Source organism: Leucopleurus acutus, assembly GCF_964270905.1.
Source record: "Leucopleurus acutus genome assembly, chromosome: 5".
Lineage (NCBI taxonomy): Eukaryota > Metazoa > Chordata > Mammalia > Artiodactyla > Delphinidae > Leucopleurus > Leucopleurus acutus.
In genome coordinates this window covers 118,522,785-118,545,584 of record NC_139147.1, presented here as the reverse complement: position 1 = coordinate 118,545,584, position 22,800 = coordinate 118,522,785, and positions in this window count along the sequence as shown.

Genomic DNA, 22,800 nt, shown 5'->3' with positions numbered 1-22,800 from the left:
TTTTCCTTTAGAGTAGCAGTCAGTAAGTGACTTGAAGCAAAAATTACTGTTAGAGGTCACTGAGGTTATTTAAAAGAAATATTCTTTCTATTAGGAAGAATCAGTAAAAAAATAAATAAGTAAAAAGCATATTTTACTGGGGAAAAATAACTGAACAAAATCAGTAGAGAGGGTACCTTCAGGATGGTAGAGGAGTAAGATGTGGAGATCACCTTCCTCCCCACAAATACATAAAAAATACATCTACATGTGGAACAACTCCTACAGAACACCTACTGAACACTGACAGAAAACCTCAGACTTCCCAAAAGGCAAGAAACTCTCCACGTACCTGGGTAGGACAAAAGAAAAAACAGAGACAAAAGAATAGGGACGGGACCTGCACCAGTGGGAGGGAGCTGTGAAGTAGGAAAAATTTCCACACACTAGGAAGCCCCTTCACTGGCAGAGACAGGGGGTGGGCAGGGTGGAAGCTTCAGAGCCACGGAGGAGAGAAGAGCAACAGGGGTGCAGAGGGCAACGCGGAGAGATTCCTGCACAGAGGTTCGGTACCAGCAAGCACTCACCAGCCTGAGATGCTTGTCTGCTCACCCGCCGGGGCAGGCGGGGCTGGGGGCTGAGGCTTGGACTTCGGAGGTCGAATCCCAGGGAGAGGACTGGGGTTGGCAGCTTGAACACAGCCTGAAGGAGGCTAGTGCACCACAGCTAGCCAAGAGGGAGTCCGGAAAAAATTCTGGAAGTGCCTAAGAGGAAAGAGACCATTGTTTCAGGGTGCTGAAGCAGAGGGGCTTGAGAGCACCACCTAAACTAGTGCCAGAGATGGACACAAGCCATGGCTATCAGCTCGGACTCCAGAGAGAGGCATGAAAAGCTAACGCTGCTGCTGCAGCCACCAAGAACCCTGTGCAAAAGCACAGGTCACTATCCACACCCCCCTGCCTGGGAGCCAGGGTCCCGTGATCCAGGGACAAGTTCCCTGGGAGAACACATGGTGCACTTCAGGCTGTTGCAACGTTGCACTGGCATCTGCCTCAGCAGGCTCGCCCCACTTTCTAATTATGACTACCGTACCCCTCCCTCCACCCCAGCCTGAATGAGCAAGAGCCCCCTAATCAGCCGCTGCTTTAACCCCCTCCTGTCTGGGTGGGAACAGATAGATGCCTGAGGGTGACCTACACACAGAGGTGGGGCCAAAACCAAAACTGAAACCCAAAAGCTGTGTAAACAAAGAAGAGAAAGGGAAATTTCTCCCAGCAGCCTCAAGAGCAGAGGATTAAACTCCACAATCAGCTTGATGTACCCTGCACCTGTGGAATACCTGAATAGAAAACGAATCATCCCAAATTGAGGAGGTGGACTTGGGGAGCAACTGTAGACTTGGGGTTTGCTCTCTGCAACTGATTTATTTCTGATTTTTATGTTTGTCTTAGTATAGTTTTTAGCACTTGTTATAATTGGTGGATTTGTTTATTGCTTGGTTGTGCTCTTCTTTTTTTATTATTATTATTTTTTTAATATTTTTTTATTTACTTTTTTTTTTTTTTTTTGGTACGTGGGCCTGTCACTGCTGTGGCCTTTCCCATTGTGGAGCACAGGCTCCGGACACGTAGGCTCAGCAGCCATGGCTCACAGGCCCAGCCGCTCCACGGCATGTGGGATCTTCCCAGACCAGGGCACAAACTCATGTCCCCTGCATCAGCAGGTGGCCTCTCAACCACTACGCCACCAGGGAAGCCCTACTATTTTTCTTCTTTCTATTTTTCTCCCTTTTCTTCTGAGCAGTGTGGCTGACAGGGTCTTGGTGCTCTGGCCTGATGTCAGACCTGAGCCTCTGAGGTGGGAGAGCCGAGTTCAGGACAGTGGACCACCAGAGACCTCCCAGCCCAATGTAATATCAATCTGTGAGAGCTCTCCCAGAGATCTCCGTCTCAATGCTAAGACCCAGCTCCACCCAACAGCCAGCAGGCTCCAGTGCTGGATGCCCCATGCCAAACCACTAGCAAGATAGGAACACAACCTTACCCACTAGCAGAAAGTCTGCCTACAATCATAATAAGTTCACAGAAACCCCAAAACACACCACCGGAGGTGGCCTTTCCCACCAGAAACATAAAATCCAACCCCACTCACCAGAAAACAGGCACCAGTCCCCTCCACCAGGAAGCCTACACAAGCCACTGAACCAACCTCACCCACTGAGGGCAGACACCAAAAACAATGGGAAGTATGAACCTGCAGCCTGAAAAACGGAGACCCCAAATACAGTAAGTTTAACAAAATGAGAAGACAGAGAAACATGCAGCAGATGAAGGAGCAAGCGCAAAACCCACCAGAACAAACAAATGAAGAGGAAATAGGCAGTCTACCTGAAAAAGAATTCAGAGTAATGATACTAAAGATGAAAAAAAATCTTGGAAATAGAATGGAGAAAATACAAGAAACGTTTAACAAGGACCTAGAAGAACTAAAGAGCAAACAGTGATGAACAACACAATAAATGAAATTTAAAATTATCTAGAAGGAATCAATAGCAGAATAACTGAGGCAGAAGAATGGATAAGTGACCTGGAAGATAAAATAAGGGAAATAATTACCACAGAGCAAAATGAAAAAGGAATAATGAAAAGAATTGAGGACAGTCTCAGAGACCTCTGGGACAACATTAAATGCACCAACATTCGAATTATAGGGGTCCCAGAAGAAGAAGAGAAAAAGAATGTGTCTGAGGAAATATTTGAAGAGATTACAGCCAAAAACATCCCTAACATGAGAAAGAAAATAGTGAATCAAGTGCAAGAATAGCAGAGAGTCCCACAGGATAAATCCAAGGAGAAACATGCAAGACACATATTAATCAAACTATCAAAAATAAATACAAAGAAAAAAATATTAAAATAGCAAGGCAAAAGCCGAAAATAACATACAAGGGAATCCCCATAAGGTTAACAGCTGATCTTTCAGCAGAAACTCTGCAAGCCAGAAGGCAGTGGCAGGACATATTTAAAGTGATGAAAGGGAAAAAGCTACAACCAAGATTATCTGACCCGGCAAGGATCTCATTCAGATTCAATGGAGAAATTAAAATCTTTACAGACAAGCAAAAGCTTAGAGAATTCAGCACCACCAAACCAGCTTTACAACAAATGCTAAAGGAAATTCTCTAGGCTGGGAACACAAGAGAAAGAAAGACCTACAAAAACAAACCTAAAACAATTAAGAAAATGGTAATAGGAACATACATATCAATAATTACCTTAAATGAACTGGTTTAAATGCTCCAAGCAAAAGACATAGATTGGCTGAATGGATACAAAAACAATACCCACATATATGCTGTCTACAAGAGACCCACTTCAGACCTAGGGACACATACAGACTGAAAGTGAGGGGATGGAAAAAGATATTCCATGCAAGTGGATATCAAAAGAAAGCTGGAGTAGCAATACTCATATCAGAACAAATAGACTTTAAAATAAAGAATGTTACAAGAGACAAGGAAGGACACTACATAAGGATCAAGGGATCAATCCAAAAAGAAGATATAACAATTGTAAATATTTATGAACCCAACATAGGAACACCTCAATACATAAGGCAATGCTAACAGTCATAAAAAGGGGAAATCAACAGTAACACAGAATTATTCTAGGGGAATTTAAAAGCCCACTTTCATCCAGTGGACAGATCATCCAAAATGAAAATAAGTAAGGAAGCACAAGCTTCACATGACACATCAAACAAGATGGACTTTACTGGTGTTTATAGAACATTCCATCCCAAAACAACAGAATACTCTTTCTTCTCAAGTGCTCACGGAACATTCCCGAGGATAGATCATATCTTGGGTCACAAATCAAGCCTTAGTAAATTTTAAAAAATTGAAATCATACCAAGTGTCTTTTCTGGCCACAACACTATGAGACTAGGTATGAATTACAGGAAACAAATGGTAAAAAATACAAACACATAGAGGCTAAACAATATGCTACTAAATAACCAAGAGGTCATTGAAGAAATCACAGAGGAAATAAAAAAATAACTAGAAGCAAATGACAATGAAAACACAACAACCCAAAACTTATGGGATGCAGCAAAAGCAGTTTTAAGAGCGAAGTTTATAGCAATACAATCCTACCTCAGGAAACAAGAGAAATCTCAAATAAACAACCTAACCTTACACCTACGGCAATTAGAGAAAGAAGAACAAAACCCCCCACAAAGTTAGCAGAAGGAAAGAAATCATAAAGATCAGATCAGAAATAAATGAAAAAGAAATGAAGGAAACAATAGCAAAGATCAATAAAACTTAAAGCAGGTTCATTGAGAAGATATACAAAATTGATAAGCCATTAGCCATACTAATCAAGAAAAAAAGCGAGAAGACTCAAATCAACAGAATTAGAAATGAAAACGAAGGAACAACTGACACTGCAGAAATACAAAGGATCATGAGACATTACTACAAGCAACTATATGCCAATAAAATTGACAACCTGAAAGAAATGGACACATTCTTAGAAACGTACAACATTCTGAGAATGAACCAGGAAGAAATAGAAAATATAAACAGACCAATCACAAGCACTGAAATTGAAACTGTGATTAAAAATCTTCCAACAAACAAAAGCCCAGGACCATATGGCTTCACAGACGATTTCCATCAAATATTTAGCGAAGAGCTAACACCTATACTTCTCAAAATGTTCCAAAATAGAGCAGAGGGAGGAACACTCCCAATCTCATTCTACAAAGCCACCATCACTGTGATATCAAAACCAGACAAAGATGTCAGAAGAAAATAAAACTACAGGCCAATATCACTGATGAACATAGATGCAAAAATCCTCAACAAAATATTACCAAACAGAATCCAATAGCACATTAAAAAGATCATACACCATGATCAAGTGGGGTTTATCCCAGGAATGCAAGGATTCTTCAATGTATGCAAAATCAATCAATGTGATACACCATATTAACAAACTGAAGGAGAAAAACCATATGATCATTTCAATAGATGCAGGAAAAGCTTGCAACAAAATTCAACACCCAGTTATGATAAAAACCCTCCAGAAAATAGGCAAAGAGGGAAATACCTCAACATAATAAAGGCCATATGTGACAAACCCACAGCCAACATCATTCTCAATGGTGAAAATCTGAAACCATTTCCACTAAGCTCAGGAGCAAGACAATGTTGCCCACTCTCACCACTGTTATTCAACATAGTTTTGGAAGTTTAAGCCACAGAAATCAGAGAAGAAAAAGAAATAAAAGGATTACAAATTGGAAAAGAAGAACTAAAGCTGCCACTGTTTGCAGATTACATGATACTATACATGGAGAAACCTAAAGACGCTACCAGAAAACTACTAGAGCTAATCATTGAATTTGGTAAAGTAGCAGGATATAAAATTAATGCACAGAAATCTCTGGGATTCCTATACACTAATGATGAAAAATCTGAAAGAGAAATTAAGGAAACACTCCCATTTACCATGGCAACAAAAAGAATAAAATATCTAGGAATAAACCTACTGAAGGAGACAGAAGACCTGTATGCAGAAAACTATAAGACACTGATGAAAGAAATTAAAGATGATACAAATAGATGGAGAGATATACCATGTTCTTGGATTAGAAGAAGCAACATTGTGAAAATGACTATACTACCCAAAGCAATCTACAGATTCAGTGCAATCCCTATCAAACTACCAATGGCATTTTTCACAGAACTAGAACAAAAATTTTCACAATTTGTATGAAAACACAAAAGACCCCAAATAGCCAAAGCAACATTGAGAAAGAAAAATGGAGCTGGAGGAATCAGGTCCCCTGACTTCAGACTACACTACAAAGTTACAGTAATCAAGAGAGTATGCTACTGGCACAAAAACAGAAATATAGATCAATGGGGGGCTTCCCTGGTGGTGCAGTGGTTGAGAGTCTGCCTGCTGATGCAGGGGACACGGGTTCGTGCCCTGGTCTGGGAAGATCCCACATGCTGCGGAGTGGCTGGGCCCGTGAGCCATGGCCGTTGAGCCTGCGCATCCGGAGCCTGTGCTCCGCAACACGAGAGGCCACAACAGTGAGAGGCCCACATACCGCAAAAAAAAAAAAAAAAGAAAGAAAGAAAGAGAAAAAAGAAATATAGATCAATGGAAAGCCCAGAGATAAACCCATGCACATATGGTCACCTTATCTTTGATAAGGAGGCAAGAATATACAATGGAGAAAAGATAGCCTCTTCAATAACTGGTGCTGGGAAAACTGGACAGCTACATATAAAAGGATGAAATTAGAACACTTCTTAACACCACACACAAAAATAAACTCAAAATGGATTAAAGACCTAAATGTAAGGACAGACAGTATAAAACTCTTAGAGGAAAACATAGGAAGAACACTCTATGACATAAATCACAGCAGGATCCTTTTTGACTCACCTCCTAGAGAAATGGAAATAAAAACAAAAATAAACAAATGGAACCTAATGAAACTTAAAAGCTTTTGCACAGCAAAGGAAACCATAAAGAAGACAAAAAGACAACCCTCAGAATGGGAGAAAATACTTGCCAATGAAGCAACTGACAAAGGATTAATCTCCAAATTTATAAACAGCTCATGAAGCTCCATTTCAAAAAATCCAAACAACCCAATCCAGCAATGGACAGAAGACCTAAACAGACATTTCTCCAAAGAAGATATACAGGTTGCCAACAAACACATGAAAGGATGCTCATCATCACTAATCATTAGAGAAATGCAAATCAGAACTACAATGAGGTATCACCTCACACCAGTCAGAATGGCCATCATAAAAAATTTACAAACAATAAATTCTGGAGAGGGTGTGGAGAAAAGGGAACCCTCTTGCACTGTTGGTGAAAATGTAAATTGATACAGCCACTATGGAGAACAGTATGGAGGTTCCTTAAAAACTAAAAAGAGAACCACCATACGACCCTGCAATCCCACTATTGGGATTATCTCTACTATACCCTGAGAAAACCATAATTCAAAGAGTCATGTACCATAATGTTCATTGCAGCTCTATTTACAATAGCCAGGACATGGAAGCAACCGAAGTGCCCATCGACAGATGAATGGATAAAGAAGATGTGGCACATATATACAATGGAATATTACTTAGCTATAAAAAGAAACGAAATTGAGTTATTTGTAGTGAGGTGGATGGACCTAGAGTCTGTCATACAGAGTGAAGTAAGTCAGAAAGAGAAAAACAAATACCATATGCTAACACACATATATGGAATCTAAAAACAAAAAAGAAGGTTCTGACAAACCTAGGGACAGGACAGGAATAAAGGTGCAGACATTGTGAATGGATTTGAGGACACGGGGAGGGTAAGGGTAAGCTTGGTCGAAGTGAGAGAGTAGCATTGACATATATACACTACCAAAATTAAAATAGGTATCTAGTGGAAGCAACTGCATTGCACAGGGAGATCAGCTCAGTGCTTTGTGACCACCTAGAGGGTTGGCATAACGAGGGTGGCAAGGAGACGTAAGAGGGAGAGGATATGGGTATATATGTATATATATAGCTGATTCACTTTGTTATACAGCAGAAACTAACATAACATTGTGAAGCAATTTTACTCCAATCAAGATGTTAAAAAAAAAAAAAAACTAGAAAAACGTTAGGAAGCTTTCATTCTTTAATTTTTTTGAATAATATATTCAAGTTTCTTACTTTTAGGAAGTTTTATATTTTACCAGAAAGTTGTCCATTTCTTACAGAATTATAGTTCTATTTTTGTAATATTTTCTATAATATGCACCTATAATTTTATTAACAGTACCATATCCACAGCAATATCTCATTTCTTATTCCTAACACTGTACTTTTAATTTTTATTTTCTATTCGCATATTTTCTTTGCATATTTATATAGGAAGTATAATTTATGGGCATTTACCAAAATATTTGTTGATTTTATTTATTTCTTTACTTCTTCTACTTTACTTTTTTATTTTTGCAGTACGCCAGCCTCTTACTGCTGTGGCCCCTCCCGCTGCAGAGCACAGGCTCCAGACGCGCAGGCCCAGCGGCCATGGCTCACGGGCCCAGCTGCTCTGCGGCATGTGGGATCCTCCTGGACCGGGGCATGAACTGCGTCCCCTGCATCGGCAGGCGGACTCTCAACCACTGCGCCACCAGGGAAGCCCTTTCTACTTTATTTTTGATATTTACTAATTTCCTTTCTCCAATATTCAAATTTGTTCTATTCCTATTTTCCTAGTTTTTTAAGTGGAATTTGCACAATTTATTTTCAATAAGTTGGTAACAAGGCCTGCAACTCTAGCATGCATTGAATGAATCCTGGATAAAACCTCAGAAAGAAGAGAAAACTCATGAAATTTAACGAAATGAAAATGAACTTATAGTGATCTTTATACCAAAAGGAAACCTCAGTAGAAAGACCTAAGACATAGATCTAAATTTATCCATGAGCAGTCTCTGTGTCAAAGAGATAACAGGTAACAGATGACAAAGGCCTTTTGAAATGTTCACCTGTCAACCCCTAAATGTTCTCTAACAGATGCATATGCCTTTTAATGATGTCTTACCTTTATATATATATATATATATATATATATATATATATATATATATATAAGTTTACAAAGCTTCTCTGAATGGGCAGAAATAGAGAACAAACATATGGACACCAAGGGGGGAAAATGGTGGCAGAGGGTGGTGATGTAAAAAAAAAAAAAAAAAAAAAAGCTTCTCTGAATGCACAGTCTTACTTGACATTCAGAAAATCGAGGGATATAGGAAAGACATGGATTACCATTTTCAAAATTTTGTTTAGTTTCTTTCTTTCTTAATTTGAGGAAAGTAAGTTTAAAGAGAAATTTGTTCAAAGCTATTTAACCAAAGAGAAGAACTATTTCAGGATATGTATTTCAGAGCTCTCACTCCTTGTGTTCCATATACTAGTACATACACATAAAGCCTAAGGAAAGATAGACAATACTGGAGTAAAAATTTATTTTATTTCACTACTTTGATATAATTCACCAGGAAAATATATTTGACTCAAAAATACCAAATTTTAGCATTATTTTTCTTATCACTAATATTAGAATGTGTGATCACTTTATTAATACAACTAAAAGAAATGGCAAGATAAAGGTTTAAAAGAATGCCTCAAAGAAATTAAAATTGTAAATATGTCATTAAAACAAAGAAACTCCTAAATTATAGAAATAACATTGTTCAATACCTACACATATATACTTTAAAAAATAATTACCCTTGGTTTCACTTAGATATGTCATACTTTAATGGTTTTATTTTAAACAATGAAAAAAAATATAACTGGGGATGTGCAAAGAATATATAAATGATGCAGTAGTTCATCATTTGCCACCATGTTAAATCTGTTCTGAAGATTGTCATATATAATTCCCGACTTGACTTTATTGGGGAACATTTTATCAAACTAAGACTAAAATTTAACTGGCATTGTAAGTTCCAATAAAAGAATGGAGTTTTAAGAGTTATTATGTATGGAAAAGAAATTTATTTTCCATGAAAATCTATTACATCATTAGTTTCATACCATATTAAAAATGTTTATCTGCATAAAATGGACCTTTCATCTCTATAAAAAAAAGATTCTTTAAATTTTTCATGATTTATTTGTGATTTTGTCCCCCCCTTCATGAAATAATCATGGCAGTAAATCTTCAATATTCTAATATGTATTAAACAAAAATTTAGGACAATTTCAAGCCTGTGGCTATAAAGCAATAAAATGGATCCCTCTAGAGGACATTCTTATAATTATTCTTGTTTGAAAAAACATTTTTTTCTACATTCAACTATCTAATATAAATATAGCCATATATTTAAACAGAAAACACCTAGAGTGGCCACTGTGACTGTATTATTATTTCTTTGCTGATTCATAAAATATAACTAGTATTTAAAATTACTTAAGTTTCACATAAGCTCAAAAAACAAACAAAAAAACCCCTAAAGTCATGGGAATGAAACAGAAAATAAAATTACAATGTTTATTATAATCAATTCAATTATGATAATTACTTGAGTGTAAGTTTAGCCTATCAATCCCTTCATTTTACAGAGGAAAAACCTGATGCCCAAGTAGTTATAGTAACTCATTAGATTAAGCAGTGGTGTGGGTATTCAAAGAAGAGTCTTCCTCTTTGCTATTATTTTACCTAACAGCTGAATGCTTTAATATAGAAGCAGTAAATCTTTTACATGTCCATATCACAGAAAAAGCAAACTCTAAACTCCAAGAATGATTAGCTGATCCCCAAATTTATAAATAGAGATGTATTATGATTGATTTCTCATCTTATGGGTTTGTATTTACAAAACTAAAAAATAAATGCTTTGCAAAAAAGTCACATTGATTTGCAATACCCACTCTTCTCCTTACTGTATACCAGATCCCTTTAACTCTTAAATTCGAGGGAGTTATATTTTCCTCATGCACAGTGCATTTCGGGTTTGGTGTATACATCTTATTTTATTCCATTTTAAGAATAGACTCAAGAGATAACTGTTCTACGAGAGAAAAAATTTATGCCTAGATCACTTCAGATTGAATATAAATAAGAGACGTGTAAATAGAATAAGAGTGGGATTAGCCAGTAAATCTCTGGGGATGTGAAGGCCTCAGTAAAGTCAATTCTTTTAGATATGAAAAATTATATGGCTTTTGTTTTTATTACTTTAAATAGATTTAGGGAGTAACAGAGCTTAAAAAGCTCTCAAGGCATTACATGGTTCAGATTTCTGCACTCTGATCAAATGTAGGGGGGAAAAAACCCCCACCCATATCAAGACCACTTTTAAAGGTTTCTGTGGTGGTATTTAATGCACTACAGACCTATTTCACAGGTAGCTAATTAAACAAATTTTCAGAAAAAGTTTTGGAATCATAGAAATCAAATTTCTCAACATAATAAACCAGTCTATCCACAAGTACCCACTAAAACAATCATTTCTTCCTTTCTTTAAAACCATAGTCAGTTGTTAACCTTCCTAAGTTTCTTATAATTTTTATCACTTGAAGGATATCAAATCAGAACTTCGAGGATCACAAAGGATCTCACGGTATCACTTCAATTCAGGAGAGTATAATCTCATGATATAAATGCATCCACAAACAACCAGAGAGGCTAAATAATTTACAGAAGGTCACACAAATACTAAATGTCCCCAGAGGGGCTAGAGGGTAGGGACTTTAACCCAGTCTGCTTAGTTCTTTTTGTCACACAGCATTGCTTTATCAAAAAAATTCTCAAAATATCTTGGCATCAAAAATTTCCCAACCAATAAAATACTCCACAAGTTCTCCATAATCAGCAACGTGAATAACTGATTAACTTACTGATTTGTTTGAACTAAGAGTGGAACTGCCCAAAAGTAAATAATGAACTGGTTTTTGAGAATCAGAGCATGGCATTAAAGCACAAAATCTTCTAACTGAACTATGTAGCTATTCTGTTTCTTCTGCTTATATACAACCCTATCCATGAAGTAAACATGTGTATTTCTTTCAGTTTAAATACAAGTGTAAACAGAGAATTTTTATTAGTTTTTAGAGCTCTAGGAAAAGTAGAAACTGTACAAGCAACAGGAAGGACTGATCTGACCCAGAAAGAGGGTCCAACTGTCTTGTAAAATGTTAGGTCAGCCAAAATTTCAAGAGGAAAACTGCCTGTACTGATTTAGTTTCAATCTCCTGTGAGATGTAGCCTCTAGGTGAACTTACCAATTCAAATGTGATGGTAATGAAGGAGAGTGAAGAAAATAGTAAGACTAAGTTGAGACATCAAGCATATAGGACATGATGGATTTGAGGGTAGAGAGAGATGGAGAAGGAGTGGAGGAGGAGAGCTGGGAAAAGTTGAAAGAACCAGGTCTCAGTATTCTGTATAAACCAGACATCCCCCCGCCCCGCCCCCATCTATTAGGGTATATTGCCTACTCTTCCTTGTAAACTGACTAGCAAGTAAAATTGGTCCTATTTTCTCCAAAGTTTTAGGTAGCTGTCTGCATGAGAAATGTGTCATCCCTTCAAACCCTTAACTAATTCTGTGATGTAAAATTAAATTTACTTCTAAAGTTATTAAAATATTTTTCACAAAATAAACCACATATGACAAAAGACTGATGAATGATGATAAAATTTCAGGACAAAGATAATACTACAAAATCTTCCAGAGATAAGGAGAAAAACAACACATCACATCCAAAGATCTGAAATCTGAAAATCATTGGATTTATTTAAACCACGTTGGAAATTTGACAATGGCACAATACCTTCAAAATGGGGAGGGGAACCAACTCCAACCCAGATTTTTATAACCACCAAAATTTTTAATCGAACCTGAAGTTAAAATATAGACATGTTCAAGAGTGTATAATCTTAAGCATTTTTACCTCCTATGCACACTTTCCCATGGAGCTAGGTTAGTTTTTGCATCATTAAACAGTAAAGTAAAATAAGAAAGAGAAAGAGAAAGGGTCTAGGAACCAGTGGATCTCACACAAGTATGGTACAAGGAGTTCACAAAACGATAGTGAAGCGAGTCCTGGGTGCAGAGCTGTACAACAGGCATAGAGAACAATCAGTAGAGATTAAAGAACAACAGAGAGCTTCAGATAGATGTCTTCAAGTTAAAAGGGATCAATAATCCAATGTGTTTAAAATCACTGAGAAGGACCTCTATCATTCATGTGTTTTTTCCCCCTGTTTTATTGAGATATAACTGACTTACATCATTGTAGAAGTTTACATATACTGTGAAATGATTACCTCAGTACATTTAGTTAGCATCCATCATCTCATATAGACACAACAAAAAGAAAAAGAAAATTTTTTTCCTTGTGATGAGAACTCTTAGAATTTACTCTCTGGACAATTCTCACATATAACACACAGCAGTCATCATATTGTACATTACATGCCTAGTAATTATCTCTTTATTTTACAACTGCAAGTTTGTACCTTTTGACCACATTCCTTCAATTACTCCTCCTTCCTACTCCTCACCTCTGGTAACCACAAGTCTGATCTCTTTTTCTATAAGTTTTTTTTCTTTCTTTTTCTTTTTTTAAGATTTCATATATAAATGTCTTTGTCTTTCTCTGTCTCACTTATTTCACTTAGCATAATGCCCTCAGGTTCCATCCATAGTGTTGCAATGGCAAGATTTCATTCTTTGTTATAGCTGAATAATATTCCATTGTGTGTATATATATATATATATATATATATATATATATATATATACACACACACACACACCACAACTTCTTTATCCATCTGTTCATTGATGGACACACTGTTTTCCATAGTGGCTGTTTTGATTTACATTCCAACCAACAGTGCACAAAGCTTCTCTTTTGCCCACTTCTTTGCTACCATTTGCTATCTCTTGGCTTTTTGACGGTTGGCCTTCTAACAGGCATGAGGGAACATTTCATTGTAGTTTTGATTTGCATTTTCCCAATGACTGGTGATGCTGAGCATATTTGCATGTGTCTGTTGTCTATTTATATATCTCCTTTAGAAAAATGTCTATTCAGGTAATTTGCCCATTAATAGTATAAAATAAATAAGTAATGTATTAAATGGAAAAACTGAGAATAATAGCTTTTATAAAGACAAATATAAGAAGAAACAACAATAATTCAAAAGTATTTTTCTCTGAAAATGGGAATAAGGAGTGGAGAGTTTAGATAAAGAATGACTGTGTTTTGTTACAAGTCTTTCACATTATATATTTTTTATTTATATTATATAATATAAATTATATATATTTATAAAGCATATGTATATGAAAAAAAGCAGGAATTCAATTGGCAAAAATTTGTTGAGATATCTGAAAATGTTACTCTTGAACTTGCTGAGATGGAAGACAGCCTGTCATTGGCAAAAGTGGTTTCAGTGAGGAGTGTAAATGGAAACCTTATTGTAGTGGGCTATAGAAAGAACAGGAGATAAGAAAGCAGAGAGATAGAAATGTAAAATATTCTTTGTTTTACTATAATTGGATTGCAGGGAAATGGGGTGATGCCAAAAGAGGCATATGTGTTAAAAGAATCTGTTTTTAAAAGTTTGGATGATAGAAAAAAATATGAATATTTTTCTATGCACTTCAGAGTAGAAAAAAAACAAAACTTCATATAAGATTGTTGCTTTTTTCTTCTTTCCAGAATGTTGAAAATACCTATATTACATGGCTAAAATTTTCTCACATTCATAACATCTACGTTTTCCTTCAACATAGAAATAACCCCAGGAAGTGTTCTATTGGATACCAAGCACACTTTGTGAATAAAACTGACTTCTGATAGATATGGCCATCCTTTTTGACTCCATATAAATGGTATTTCTTCAGTGTTAATGCCAGTACACCTTTTCCAAGCTTCATTCAGGTTCACAAAGTAATCATTACCAAAGTTAAAAATGACATCTTCTATAACATGGGGGTTTCATGATAAAGAAAACATGATCTCATAGAACACTTACCTCTCACATGCCAGGAACTCATTCGTTCTCTGCATATCAAGGATTTGTCCCACTGTAAGGTTATCTATCTGAGAGAGTAATTCTTGACAGTCAGTGCTTTAATATAAGTTGATGCCCGTAGTGCTATTTAATAAAATAAATTTTAACAATTGCTTCTGTTCCATTCTTTCTGAAGTTAAGGTTTATCCATCACTTTGCCTTTTTTTTAAATTTGGGGGGAAATATTATGATTCTTGTTCAAGGACTCAAACTTTGGATCAGTTTCTATGTTTTGAAACTAAATTCACCAATTTCACGCAAGAAAGCAATGTTTTTCACTTCTTGTAAAAACAACTAATTTGGTTGACTAGCGAGATCACTGTGCTTTTTGTTTGACAATTATGCGGTAGCTTCAATGATTTCATGATGTTATTTGACAAATTTCCAATACAAACAATGTTCCAAAAGTAGAGACAGATGAACCACTGGTCCAATAAAATCCAATTTTCATATATACAGTTCTTCCTGTCAGCACTGTTTTTGATTGCTTGTTTAAAAGCATCATGCCAGATTTATTTGCTGTGGCCATCCAATTAATTCTGTACTTAAAATGTAATATATTTGTATTTATAATGTTGAATTGCAGCATTTATGTTGTGATGCCTCTCTTTATATTTATGATTTAGTAGATAACCTTTGAACCATTGATCCATTTCAGTTATTCAAGGATAGAATATATCATTATAGCAAAACCCAAAACTTCAAATGTAGAATGTGTAGAAATTTACACATAAATGACTTTATAATGTGTCAGCCAAAATAAACCATAACTTTTTAGCTAAAATGAAGGGCCACAATCTTATAGCTGGTATAACTTTTAAGGCTATAATGATGTTTGACTTATATAGCAAGATATGTTTGGAGGGAATAAAGAATCATCTATTTCAAATTTGTAAACAGTCAAGGGACTACTGTTATGAGAAGCACATTGTTAGAGGCTAGATTCCCCCAGAAATAGCTTCAGATGGAGACTAGCATGTCAGATGTTGATTAGAGATCTTGGGATCAATACCTGTGGAAGACAGGAGAGTGAGGGGAGGCCAGATTGTGTAGAGGGAGAAGTCATGCTTCATTGCAGTCTCAATGGATGCCCAGTCATCCCAAAAAGGAGTATTGGAAATGAGGATTACCTTGTGAACTGTGACCTCTCACACAGCACAAAGGTTGCTCAAAGCTTTGGCCTGGCTTCTACCTGCACTAGGCCATGACCCTAAAGGTGTTCCCAATACCTGTGCTGAGTCTTTGCTCAAGAAAATGCAGTGTTGACAGACCACAAAACACACACCATCCTTACCCAAATTGCCAAACCATTTTCAGCAATTTTCCACTTACCTCCCTTTTTTAACTTTTATTTCCCTGTAGCCCCCCATTCACATTTTGGTTCCCCTTTTTTTTCACTTCCTCTAGCCCATTTTCATTCTCTCCCTGTTCTCCATTTTAAAATCTTAGTTACCTTTTTCTTAGTTGGAACTGAGCTTCATTTATACTGGAGTTAATCTCCTCTAGTGCAGTAGTCTGAATAAAATCTGTCTTGCTACATTTAACATGTGTCTGATACTATTTCTCTTTGACACATTTCCATGCCATTTTGAATTGGGGCAAGAAGGCCAGGCCTTTATACAACCCTATTTATTGGCAACTGGATGTGGGCTGCCCCCAGGACCAGGTATAATATTAAATGAGGCAGTTTTCCTTAGCCACAGCAATTCCAACTCTCCCAGCAGCTAGGGGAATAAGTACTTTGATTCTTACAACTCCTGTAAGAATTCTGTTTTCTGTGTTTAAATTTATGCCAGCACCTTCTTATGTATTCCTGATTCTTCATTCACTGGGTCAGTCTTTATTCTAATAGTTCAAAAAATAGTTATTTTTCCCCAAATGGAATAAAGAAACCATTCCCAAAATGTGATTTCATACTGATGTAAGATGTTTACATAAACTGTAAAGTATCTTGAAATTCAAGTGACCTAAATATACTCTTGAAAACAGCCAACTGAACTAATTGACTTCTCAAAATTTCTCCTAAACCTCAAATGTATAAAATAAAGAATGGCTGAAGAAAAAAAATCCACAAATTTTCTTTCCCTGGATGTTTTTTTTACACTTGCAAATTCAAATGGATCCTAAACCATATGTTATACAGTCTTTGTAAGAAGTGTTTGGAGTTTTGTTCACAAGGCATTATATAAAATCTATTGTTGTTTTCTTAACCTCACAGAGCTGTAGTCTTTACTTCAGGTAATGCAATTAGTGCCTATCCCACTTTGCATACATTAAGAACAACAAACTTGTATGTAACCCACAATACAAAGAAAAACACAAATGATATCTGCACAGAGAGATACAAACTTTATTTTATAATGATAGCAGCTCATTAGCTCCTAAGTTCAAATGAGTCCAAAATTCACAGACAGTAGCATACTCCCCATAAGGAATCAGACACTAAAAAAGGCAGAAAATGTAGGTGCACACACATTGAAGCAGGATTCAGAGAATCTAATTTTGAGTCCCAGTTTCACCAGCACCTATTTCTGTGACCTTGAGAAAGCAACTTTATTAGTTTGAATCTATTTCTACATCTGTCCTGCTTACATTATAAGCTTTTGTAAGGATAAAATTGGAAATATAAGTAAACATGCATTGAAAAGACTGTTGCAAAAACTGGTAGTATGCTGCCATAGAAGTAAGACAAGCAATAATAAAAGTCATCTTTTTTTTGAATACTTGCTATGATCCAAGTGCTTTGCATATTATGTCACTTAATCCTTACAAAACCCCTGTGGAGAGATATCCTGATCCCCACTTGACAGATGAGGAAACTGAGTTTGAGAGAAACTTTGCAACTTGTGCAGAAACTCTGCAACTATAAACCTCAAAGCCCATTGATTTACCCTACTGCACAGGGGCTCAGAAAGCCAGTAGGCAGAGGGAATGGAAGGCTAGGTGGATGAGTGATACCACAAGTTCACTGAGAATATGGGAGGACTGGGGAAAGTGTCATCTAGAACAGCTAGACTAAGACCTCTGCCACCGAAGGAGGAGGGGATAAGGAAGAACTGAACAGATGCTGATACATTTGTAGGTGATGTAGGTGTCAGCAAGATTGGGGAAGAACAACCAGGTGGTCTCTATTTCTGCCTGTAATGAGAAGGTAGCTCTTCTCCTGAGAGGAAGGTTGTGATAAGGTCTGATGAGGTCATCAGTTGAGGAGAGAAGCCAAGGTCAAAAATTGGATATAGAATTGACTAGAAACATAGTGAGAATTTTCCAGGGTATTCTGAGGACCATTTTCCAGGCTATTTTGAGGACCATGAATTTGTCATATTCCAATTCGCCTAAAGGTATGTGATTTTTCTTGAGCATGCATAGCAGCCTGGGTATAAATGTTGAGAAGGCAGAAGCTTTGACTGATTCAAAGTTGGGGTTTGCCTTGGGAGAGGCAGAGGGATGAAAGGCAATGTCCTGGCTGTGTCTTCCATCTTTCTGCTCATAATGGATTCTCATTTTCTAACCATATTTCTTTCTACTGATCAATGCTATTGAATAAATTCAACTGAGTTTTCTCTTTCTTGGTTTAACACACCTGGAAACAGAAATTATTCATTCTGTTGCTCTGAGATTTGGCTCATATGAGCTCCACACAAGTAATCTCTCTCCTCTGACCAGCAGACATGGTCAGGGTGGGCCATAGCTACCTGGGTGGTCTTAGGACAGGGGCCAGAAACAGGGGTAAAGCTGAAAGCCATCCTTATCCATTGTGCAGATGTGTTCACATTAAGAACGGGATTGTAATAACACGGTTTCAGATTTTGAAATGCAATGTGCAAACAGCTGTGACCTTGTGTCATTTTTACAGTGCTCTGTTCCACTAGCTTTGTGACAAACAATTCTGATTTTTCAAAGAGAAAGAAAGAAAAAGAGCTTGGTCTTAAAAACAACTTCAAATGTAGCTCTGATGCAAAGCAAAGATTGATGCATTTATTTTGAATGTAAATGTTTTTCTAAAAACATGCCTTGCACCTCCACAGGCAGATATGCCTCTCATTTCATTCCTCACCTGTGGGTTGCCTACCCCTGCCTCAGCTTTGTGCTCTGACTTCTGATTGGGACTTATTATTATTCTCATCACTGTGGGAGAACTTTGAGGTCTTCTGCTAGAGGCAAAATTATGTAGATGTAGTTGGTATATTTCCTAAAGTGCAGCTGTGTTATGAAACAGATGTTGTATCCTTTTTGCTTATTTTAGTGCATTCTTTCAAAGGATGGGAAGAAAAAACCCCCACAAAGTACAGATCAGCCTATAAAAAACAGAAGCTCTCAACCCCCTCTGCATTTGCTTCTTCTGCTATCTTGCTTCTATTTTCATTCCCCATAATGCTTATCACCACCTGACTTACTACGTATACACCTGTCTTTGTCTTCTTTCTCTCTCCATCTTCATCTCTCTTCATCTCTGTGTCTATCCCTCTCCAACACCCTAATATGTAACCCATGAGGGAAGGAGCTTTGTTTGGTTCACACCTATATCACAGACATCTAGAGTATCTCCAGCCAGAGGGGGCATTCAATAAATATTTGCTGAATAAACGAATTAATGAAAGAAAACCTAAACACCTAACAGTGGTCTAAAGGTCAGATAAGACAAGTTGAGGTAGCATTATTGCTCTGCCTCACCAGTGAAGTGACACGGCTTGAGCAACTGTGAATTCTGAGGTCAGCATCGCATGCACTTTAATCCCAGCAGTCATCAGCAGGGGATGCTATAGTCATATGTCCATAAAAGTAAATCAGAGCTTTTTCAGTATTTTCCCCAAAACTGTCTGAAAAGCATTTTCTACTCCAAGCACAGGAAAAAAAAAAAAAAATTCCTTATGGGCCAGAAAAAGAAAACCTTAACTACACTTGTAGTTGTTACCAGTGTATCTCATGGGGAAAGTACTTGATGTGAGGTTCAGGGCTGCTGCTCCATTATGTTGTTTTCAAAACAGATTTATAGTAAGAGCTGCAAAGTAAACAGTTTCTGTGTTAAACCATTAATGCTAATGTTTAGCTTCATTTTATACCCAATAGTGTAAAGTATTTGAATGTCCAGTGTGTAAGGGAAGCACATTATTAAAAATTCATTTTATTATGTTATAAGCTGCAGAGATGTCATGTATAGTCTCCCAGGTCTGTAGACCCGCCAGTGTTCAGCCGTCTCAGAATTCATCAGCTTTAACCACACTTCCAATATAGAAACGACTTCTGCAATACCTTTACCCTGTTCCTGCTAGAAAATTTACAGAGGCAATTTACCAAAATACTATATATATATATTCGTTATATTTGTATCTAATATCAATAGCACACTTCTTTATTTTAGAGTTAATTAGAAAACCTATATACTATGAGAGACCATTGGTTCATTTTGTTCAAAGGAGGAGGAGGTCATTTAGATATTTGTTTTTTTCAGAAACTATACAGACATCCTAGTAATTTGGAAGAGTGAGTAAATACAAATGGAGACTGACAGCATGTTAGTTAAGAGCATAAATTATTGGCATCTTATCACCTAGGGTTTAAATATCAGCTCTGCCATTTATTACCTTAGGCAAGATACTTAAGCTAATGGTTCTCTAACTTTGGTGGCATTCAGAAGCATCTGGAGAACTTGGTAAAAATGCAAAGTCCAGGCCTTCCGCTATTTCAAGAAGCCTAGACCTCATATCCTTTAATAGTTCTCGTGGTGATTGTGATACACACCAAAGTTTGAGAACTATTGACTTAAGCACTAAGACTGGATTTCCTTATCCATTAAAATAAAGATGTTAATAGAAGCACCTGCTGTTGTCATGTTGGCTAAATGACTTACCTGTCTGAACCCAGTGCCTAAGGTTGTAAACTCTCAATAAATATTAACTATAATTAGTTCCCAAAGTCCTTATTTTGTAGTCTATCTCTGCTGGTGTGACAGAAATTTACCCTATTAAACTTCGGTGAGGTTGAGATAATATTCCCTTCCACTTACTACCCAAGTGACAAAAAATTCTGTGAAATCCAGCCATCTAAAAATTAAATTGAGAAAGATAGAAAACAGTGAGATTTGTCAATATAAGTTTTAGAAAAGATTGGGTTTTCTAAGTTTACTGTAAGAATAAATGTTTAACAGTTTTCTTTTTTTTTTTAATCCAGCTCTTTAAAGCTGTCATAACGGTAAAGTCTTTACAGGTGTATGTGTCTTAGGAGACTACTTTAAAACGATTAAACTATAAACAAGGAAAACAAGTTTACGCATATTACAGCTTATGCTATAATGCAGAAAAGCTAAGGTGGCAGTCTTATTAAAATCAATGTTTTCTTGCAGATTGAATATATATTAAAAATTTTTTTAGATCCATCTTACTTTCGGAACATAAATTTGTGTTGAATTAAGATTTTTATAAGATGGATAGTCAGATGGGAAACGTTTCCAATCACAAGTGATGAAAAGTTTCATTTAGTCTCTGCCCTTTCCTGCTAATTTTGGACCTTGACTCATCTAAAATCTATCATTTCAGTAAGACAGAGATTATAAGTTTCAAAGAGAAAAATGTCAGAAAGCCACCACACAGACAATAGAAGAAAATCACAGTTATTCTAAAGTAGTAAGTGATAGTCTTTCCCGGCCCAGTCCCCTAAATTTCTTTGCAATTCTCCTGAAACCCGCTGAAGAATTATGTGTATCATTCTCACAGTTTGGATCTGATGGCTTGATATTAAAAATAATCTTATATGACGAACAAATATAACTTGCCCTATTAACATCATCAAGGTTTAGGTTAAATTTCAAATTTTAAACCTAGACATTTTGGGCTTTTTAGTTTTATTGACCCCATCTGACTGGACTCAAATTTTCTTTGTGCTTAAATGATTAAGCAACAAAATTAAAATGTATATTTCTGTCACCTGAACTAGTAATGTCCTAAAAGTCTATTTTCTGTGGTCAAGTAGATGTCATTATAGATAATCAGGAGACATACATTCCCTCTTGGGTGTTTTCATTCAGCTTTGTGACTTTACACTAAAGTATCTCCACTTGGTGGATGTTACACACACACACACACACACACACACACACACACACACGTGCATGGACTCGCACACACGCACAAATCACTCTAAACAAAAATAGAATATCTGTCTCTGAAACACAATTGATCCATCATTTGCCTCGATAGGCTAATAGGCTCAAAATGACATAATCATATCTCCTTCTTCACTCCCCCGTGTATATTTAGCTATCAAACCTGATATTATTTTCTCTGTGATAGTTCTGTCTTCTTTTATATTCCTAGTATCATTACCTTAAAACTAATCAGCAATATCTCTCCTAGAATATTGTAAAACATTGCTAATTTCTATACATTAATTGTCGCTATTTCAAAACATTCAGCTCCGAGATTACAGATTAATTTTCCTAAAACAATACAGTGTCCATGCTTAACAACTTTCAGTATTTCCTCGGTTCCTCTAGAATGAACCCTAAAACTTCTGAAATTTGGCCACAATGTTCCTCTCCAACATTTTCCCATCACTCTTTTCCTATTTTGCTGCATTCATTTTTTTCCCAACCATGTGATAAACATCTTCGAATTATGTTCATAAATATTATTTGACAACTGTTTTAAACTTAAACACAGACAACTTATCAAGCACTATTACTTACCATCCTCCTTCACAGATGAGAACCTGAAGATGATGAGCAAGGATAAGTGACTTGCCAGAGATGACACAGGTAGAAAGAAGCACTGAGTTTCCAGCTCTCGGGATTTTCTCACTCAGTTTCCGCTGTCATGAGTGTCTTTTTTTGTTTGTTTGTTTGTTTGTTTTTGCGGTACGCGGGCCTCTCACTGTTGTGGCCTCTCCCGTTGCGGAGCAACAGGCTCCGGACGCGCAGGCTCAGTGGCCATGGCCCACGGGCCCAGCTGCTCCATGGCATGTGGGATCCTCCCGGACCGGGGCACGAACCCGTGTCCCCTGCATTGGGAGGTGGACTCTCAACCACTGCGCCACCAGGGAAGCCCATGAGTGTCTTTTCTTCTGTATTTCTACCATTGCTTGGAGGTCTGGTTCAAGTCTCAATTCCTCCTTGAACATTTTTCGGACCTAGGAAAACCCTCCCTACAATTGTTAGTTGACCACTCATTTGTATATTATACTCAAGAACTAAGACAATGCTCAATAACTCTTTG